Below are 7359 nucleotides of genomic sequence, written 5' to 3' on the forward strand. Positions count from 1 at the left end.
AAATCAGCTCCATTGGATGATCCCAACTCTTCAAACTGTAGAGGCAAAAATGGACAAGTTTGTGAATGTTTTTAAACGTCCATTTTTCCCTCTGCAAATCGTAGGGTTGGGATGATCCTATGGAGCTGATTTTTTGGGCACAACCTATCTATGTGAGTGCTCACCAAATGAATGGTTTGCATCACTAAAACAATGTGGGGCCCACTGTGTTTTAAGGCATCGGTGTAGCTACATATGTGTAGCGACACTTTTCTCTATTTGATTGCCAATCTCGCAAGTAATAGGAGGGGGTGTCATTACCTATATTGGGGGGAGAGAGAGAGATCATTCTAATTGAAGAATTACATTTTACCCTAAAATTGCCGTGTTTACGCACATGTAAAAGGTGGTGAAAAATTAGGGGTAGTTCCGTAATTTAGAAAAAAAATCTCGAAAATGCTTGAGCAGCACGTCAAAAGAAGCTGGAATCCCTCCATCAGTCTTCGCCAGCCTGGTTAAATGCCCCTCACGTCCAACCAGTCAATTCACACGTGGCACTTGCCGACGTGGACACCATCTCCTTCACAGCTGTCAAACCCCTCTCCTTATATAAACACCCCTTGTCCACCAAAACACACTCAACAATCAAAACAAAAACACTACACCCAACACACAGAAGAGGAAAAACATGGCTTCTCTTTCCCATTTTACCCTCGTCACCTTCCTCTTATTCCTCTTTTGGTACCCCTCCTTTGCTACACTCGTCCAAGAACAACCCCTCGTTCTCAAATACCACAACGGTCTTCTCCTAAAAGGTAATTTCACCCTCAATCTCATATGGTACGGTCACTTCTCACCTTCCCAACATGCCATCACCGTTGATTTCATCAAATCCCTCACCCCTTCCAAGATGATCCCATCTCCACCGTCCGTTTCCTCCTGGTGGAAGACCACCGAAAAATACAAAGGTGGGTCCAGCCACATCCTCTTAGGAAAGCAATTCGTAGACGAGAACTACTCATTAGGAAAATCCCTCACGAGTGCCAATATCAAAACGCTGGCATCAAAATTCAACGGTAAGAATTTAATCAACGTGGTTTTAACGGACAAAGATGTCTACGTGGAAGGATTCTGTATGAGTCGGTGTGGGACTCATGACTCGGCTGCTAAGGGTTCAACTCGGTTTGCTTACATCTGGGTCGGTGACTCGGTGACTCAGTGCCCAGGCCAATGCGCGTGGCCTTTCCATCAGCCTATTTACGGACCCCAGGGTCCGCCTCTAATCGCGCCTAATAACGATGTGGGCTTAGACGGAATGGTTATTAATTTGGCGACTCTTTTGGCAGGGACAGTTACGAATCCGTTTGATAACGGGTATTTTCAGGGTCCGTCAACAGCTCCGTTAGAGGCTGTTTCGGCTTGTACGGGGATTTTTGGAAAAGGGGCTTATCCGGGTTATCCGGGTCAGGTACTGGTGTACCGGACTACGGGTGCTAGCTATAATGCGCAGGGTGTTAATGGGCGTAAATATCTTTTGCCCGCTATGTGGGACCCGCAGACCTCAGCTTGTGCTACGCTCGTCTGAGTGTGGGTCCCACTTTTTTTAACATTTGAGGTCTTTGGTTTTCAATCGTGGTGAAGTCTCACGTTTGTATTGCTTGTTTTGTGTATATAACTATAATACACGTGATGTTTGTGATGTACGTGTAAAAATAGAAAAAAAAAGAAGAAAAAGAATGGGTTTCTTAATTTGTTTGCAATACTGAGAAGTGATTCTCTGGATTAAAAAATGATAAAAGCTGCTGGTTGTCGGGGAGAATGAGAAATCAATGAGTGCTGAGGCTGGTTGGCTTTTGGGTGCTATCTCATCAAAACCCTGTATTTTATTGTCAGTGTAACATTGAAATCCTTGGTATTCTGTTGTTTTTTGCTTGGATTCCTTTGGAATGATGTTTTTTCTCCCTTTCTTCTCTCTATATAGGAAACTGGAAACACTCTCTACCACTACTTTATGAGGTTGACAAACAAACATGAGAAGCCTTACCGAACAAGCCCTTGGTTGGTGGCTTCTTCTTCTTTTTAAGTTGATGTTGATAGGAATTTTAAGATGGTTTAGAAGATAAGTACCAACGTGTTGGGATTAGGTTGTTTCATTTTTAATGTATGGTGGTGGGGAAGGTTGGCTATGCTTATGGGATTAATTATATGAGAGGGGAATGATATGGTGAGAGATAACTAGATCAGAGGCTTAGTGAGACCCCTATGATTGGATTCTCTCACTAAGTAGGATATTTATCTAATGGGATCCACATTGTGGAGATGGCATAGCCACAGATCTCGACGGTTGGATTGGAGGACTTAAAGCCGAAAAAATGCCGGCATCGGAATGAATTTTTATTAGATTTTTTTTAGTTAAATTTTTTATTTCAATTTTTTCCATATTTCATTTACTAGGGAATGGGAATAAGAATCAGAATACGATGCCGATTTCAATTCTTGATTAGGCAGCCCATATGATGCTTACTAGATCGGAGGGCTAGGATCATCTGATGGAAATGATTTTTTGGACACAACCTATTTTCATTGTGGCCCATCAAATGGACGGTTTGGATCATCATGTGGTGTAAGTTGTACAATACTTTTTGATGGAAAATACTGGACTATACAGGGACGGTTGGGATCATCCGATGATGTGGTCCATGCTGGCCTTGCACCGTATAAAAACTCCCATTTCTTTTCCAAGAAGCAAAACAAAAAAATGAGATTCTTCTCACTTTAATTGGTAGGAGTAATGATGCGATACAATCATTTACACTCAATTTCAAATGGGCCACCACTCCCAAGGTTTGGTGGGTCCCATGCTTGATTCCTTTGTGGGCTCCATAGTTCCCACCATACTCTTGTAAATTGTTTTCCTCTCTTTAGGTGGGTCCCATTGTATGTCATCAATCATGATTCATGAGTATGACCCCCCAATGAAATGTCTATCACCATGGATCCATACAGTAGCGTCGGCTGTTTTGTTTTCTCTTGTGTGGGTCCCATTGAAATTATGGCGGCGTATTCAATATTCCGGCAGCATACTCAATGTGTTTGGAACTAATGTTTCGACTCAGAAAATCCGGCAGCGTACTCGATATTTCGGCGGCGTACTTAATATCTTTGAACGATGGGTGTTTCTCGAATCTGTCGGCATACTTGATATTCCGGAGGCGTACTCAAGTACCCATCAGCATTCTCAGCCAAAAGGATGTGGGAAATAATAAAAGTATTGGGGTCTTTTTTCCACCTATTTTTTGAAGAATGACCCGTGTTTGATGATTGTTTTAAAAAGTACGTTGAATCCGTAATTTCTTGAAACTAATACACAGTCCGTACTTTTCTCTACATTTACTCATGAATAATTTCCCCTCATTCCATTACACAATTATGTCATTAAAGTGTAATCTCCTTAATAATTAGCTCGCTGTACCATGCACTCTTGTTTTAATAATCAGCTGTTTGGATTTAGGGTACGTTCGGCAACCATGAAAAATTATTCCATGAAATAGTTGTGACTCAATTGTGAGAAATTAGGGGTGCAACTCAGGTCGAGTTGGATCGGGTTGAGGCCAATCCTAACCCAACCCGAGATAGCATTCCCTCAACCCTAACCAACCCGACTCGAGCTTTGGGTTGAGGATGGCCACCTCTAAATCTCTCAACACTAACCCAACCCATCTAACCTGAAATCGGGTTGGATTGTAGGGTTGGGTTCGGGTTCACCTAGTCCCAAACAGAAAAATACAGTAACCCAAAGAAAATCAAGATAAAATTACAAGATAGATGTCGGGTTCGGGTCGGGTGAGGTCGGTTTGCGAAAGCCTCAACCCCAACCCGAAATTAAATCGGGCTGGCTTTTCGCAACTCTAATCCAATCCGAGGAAATGCCAACCCAACCCGAGTCAAAATCAGGTTGAAGCCATCGGTTCAGGTTGAGCCCGACCCAAGTTGCACCCCTAAGAAACGGGAAACAAGGGAGAGGGAGTGGAGAAGCTTATCTTGGGATATTTCTCTTTTGTAAATTACAAAATCTTTTCAGGCCCAAAAGAAACTGAAATTAAAGGTAAAGTATTCAACACAGACTTCGAGAAAGTGTTCAGTGTCATTTTGAAAGGTCAAGTAGCACTAGTGGATTTCCTTTTAAAGCTTTTATTTATCATCTTATGCCTTATCACAAGTGGACCCAAATGAATCAATGATGTCTCTAGCAAACAAACCCACAGTATTAAACCGTAGTACTCATAATACTAAAAGGGAAATGTAATCAGCACTACTGTATTTTGATGAGGGCACTCCTCCACTTTATTAAAAGTACGGTATGGCCATCACCATAGGATGATCCAACCGTCCATTAGATGGGCCACAACCTAAATAGGGTGCCCGCATAACCATGCAAGTACAAAAAACAAAAGGCCGGGGGGGGGGGGGCTTATGCAAAAGATGTCATCTAGTCATCTACTTTGTTTTATTTGCAAAAGGCAAGTGATATAATCGCCCCCTATTCTTAACTGGGACAGCCCCTCTAGTGTATTTATGAATACTCTTTTAACCTAGAGGGGCTGTCACAAGTAAAAAAAAAAGGTGAGAATACAATAATATCATTTGCCACTGCAAAAACAGTCTTCTAATTTGACAATTTGCAAATAGAGTCATCACATTTGAGTGGATTTTGCAAATCAGGGGGCATGCCATCAATTTGTGACCAAAATGCCCATGATAGCTATTTTTTTATTCATAAAAGAACAACATGTCCTTATGTGAGAAGATGAAAATTACCATGTAAAAAGACCATTTTACACTTCATGTTTTGATGGGGGTGGGCCCACTACTTTACACCAATGGGCCGAAATACTAGTTTTTCGCACAAAAAACACCCACACCCACACAGTATTATGAGGTAGGGAAATGATATCTGCACACCCTTGTTTGTAGTATATTCAAGTTTTGTTCTGTGAACTCTTGTCATATGTGCAAAAGTAAGTATAGTATTTCTCAACCATAGTAATCTTGGTCAAGTTGTGTTGGCATATATGAAATTGAATAGGCATAAAGGTGCATGAAAGAAGGACTAAAGTGATCGGGTCCACATCAGTCAAACCATGGATGCCTAAAGGGACAAACATGTGAATGATCAGAAACTTGTATTCTGAAGTGACCCTTAAAACCTAGTTGAGATGTGTGTTAATCTCACCCCTTGAGTTCTTATCCATGATTGGTAGAATGTTGATGGTGATATAGAGATATGCAAATATTTGTTCTGATTCTCCCCACAAGTTGCCTTAGAACATTAAATTATGAAGTATTCGTAGAAGGCAACAAGGAGTAGGTGATTCTTTTGTCTGTTTCAAAGCTCTATTGGGTGTTTTTGGCTTCACTATAGCTGTGAAAAAGAGAAAGGACAGCTCCCTAGGACTTGTTTGTTTGGGATTTTGATTGTGACTCCAAAACTGATTATTGTAGTCAAAATTAAACATAAATTTGAGTCATTTGAAGCATGATTCGCATGAATGATTACATTACACCAACTCTACCAGGTTAAGCTTTTGGAGTAACTGGTTGTTTCACATGGTATTAGAGCTATTGCGCACGTGGGTTCTTGTTAAAGTATAGAAGATTAAATAACGCCATCTCCAATGGCTTAAGCTTTTGGAGTAATTTATTGTTTCAAATGGTACCAAAGCAAAGGTCTTGGGTTCAAAACTCCTTGATATTAAAAAAATCCACATGTAATGGCCAACCCTAAAAAGAGGGGCCAAACGTGAGGGAGAGTTTTGAAATATAAATGATTAAATAACATCAACTCTAACAGCTTACGCTTTTGGAGTAATTGGTTGTTTCACAAAGTCCAATAATCAGTTTTGGACTCACAATCGGTTCAAAAAAATCCCAAACAAGCATGGTCTTGCTGTCCTTATGAGGCCTCACAAGGAGATGAAAGAACAATACAATTAGCAAAATCTAGAGAAAGAGAAGAAAATAGAAAATAATATGCTACTAATGATGATTGGACTTGGGCTTAGTTTGGGCATGGGACTGTGTTTGGGTTTTGGTTCTCAACTTGAGAGCCCAAATTTGGGCCTTTTTATTGATGATGAGTTTATGCTTGGACTTGCACAAGATTCCAATTGAGCTTGAGCCGAGATTTATGCATGGGAGACTCAGATATTTCCTTCAGATTGGTTGCCCTTGAGTTGGAGTGGGTTGCCAATGGCCTTCAATGTAAAGCTTAAGCTTGGGTTTGAACTTGGGTTGCCAAGGCTTAATAATGGGCTCGGCCTTGGGCTTGAGTGTGCTTTTGGCATGGACCTAAAGTTGGTGTGGGCTATATAATGAACTTGGGTCCAAACTTTAATTTGGGCCTATGTTTGAGAGCAGACTTGGAATTGGCCCAATGTAGAATATTTGATTGGAGGGCGAAATTCCAGGGCAAAACTGTCATTTCAATACATAAAAGCAATTGTAGTTTTCCCCTAGCAAACCACAGGCCTGAGTATCAACCCACGAAGTTTATTTTTAGACGTGAACCCAACAAATTAATGGGCCCACCATGGATGGTCTCAATCCATCGAACAGAAAGTAACCTGCCTTTAATGGACGGCCTACAAGTTAACGATTGAAATGAGAAAAGCCCATGGACGGCTAATGTTGTTCAATCGATAGAGATATTCAGACCATCTCAAGGATCCATAATGAGGATAATCTGGTCATAAGGCTAATCAGATCCAAAATAACATTGCATAGGTGCAGGCCCAGATTGGGGCCCATTAACATTAGGCGAGGCCCATCAACCATTGCAGACCAATAGGTTAATATTAGGTTTTCGAAACCAGATCCACTAGGCGAATCCAACCCAAAATTAGGCTTCCATAAGGCAGGTCCAGATTCAGGCCCAGTCATTTACAAAATTTTGGCTGCAGCCCACCATCAGAATCCAACTGTGCCAAGCAGGTTCAGCTCCAGAATCTCACCCAGAATCCACCTATGATGGCATTCCTCTAGTGGGCCGTTTGGATACAAAGATTTTCTAATCAGGGATTGTAAAATCCTGGATTTTAAAAGCTAAACCTTGGATTTTATAAGCTAAAACCTGGATTGTACGTTTTCAAGATTGTAAAATCCAAGTTTTAGCTTATAAATAAAGGTTTTAGCTTATAAAATTCTGGTTTTAGCTCGTAAAATCCAGGAATTTACAATCCATGATTATAAAATAAGTGTCGCAGTGAATCCCAGAGTATTGGAATTTGACATGTGTCTCACATGAGTACTTCACCGATTCAGAAGAATCCATGTAACATAGGCATGCTTAAATTCAGAGTTCTTGAGGAAGTTAAGACTGAC

The 7359-nt window shown here is 40.9% G+C and overlaps 1 pseudogene; it reads left to right on the forward strand.

The window, feature by feature from the left end:
- Positions 1-606: 606 nt before the first annotated feature.
- On the forward strand, positions 607-1915 carry LOC143858051 (protein EXORDIUM-like 2 pseudogene; annotated as a pseudogene).
- Positions 1916-7359: the final 5444 nt, after the last annotated feature.

This window comes from Tasmannia lanceolata, unplaced genomic scaffold (assembly GCF_043159265.1).
Source record: "Tasmannia lanceolata isolate RefF3 unplaced genomic scaffold, GAP_Taslan_0.1 ptg000025l, whole genome shotgun sequence".
Taxonomy (NCBI): Eukaryota; Viridiplantae; Streptophyta; class Magnoliopsida; order Canellales; family Winteraceae; genus Tasmannia; species Tasmannia lanceolata.